The sequence below is a fragment of the Asparagus officinalis genome, chromosome 9 (genome assembly GCF_001876935.1).
Source record: "Asparagus officinalis chromosome 9, Aspof.V1, whole genome shotgun sequence".
Classification (NCBI taxonomy): Eukaryota; Viridiplantae; Streptophyta; class Magnoliopsida; order Asparagales; family Asparagaceae; genus Asparagus; species Asparagus officinalis.
In genome coordinates this window covers 55,893,942-55,894,454 of record NC_033802.1, presented here as the reverse complement: position 1 = coordinate 55,894,454, position 513 = coordinate 55,893,942, and positions in this window count along the sequence as shown.

The window sequence follows — 513 nt, the reverse complement described above, 5'->3', positions numbered from 1 at the left end:
ATGTCGCAAGGCGCGTGACTCTTGAAAGTCCAAGGAAGGCAGTTCGCTCTCAGAAGGAAACGTTATCGTTTGATGATGACGTTATACCTGAGAAATCGTGCCAACACACGATAGGTTGCTCTGACTTTCAAACAGACGAGCTGTACTATCGTGCTGGGGGTACGAGCAAAGCCAGAAAGGGGAGTCTTCGAAGGCTAGGAACTCGATGCCCTTGTTCGAAGCTCATTCGGGCGGTACTGTCTGAGTGCAACTGCATCAAGGTAGTCCCAGAGAGAATCTCAGTGTTCGAAAGGCTTAATACCGAAACGCCGTGGTTGAAGATGAAGAATTCCCGAGGGTCACCGCTAATATGACAAGCAAAGAGACATCGACACGAGATAATATCGAGTCGATTCTGAAAGCATCATGGCGTCTAACCCGTCTGTAGTCTGAAGCCATCGCACAAGGGACTTATGGTAGGGTTCGGACAAGATTACCTTCAGAAGATGAAGAATCAGATTCCTGCTCTGCGGT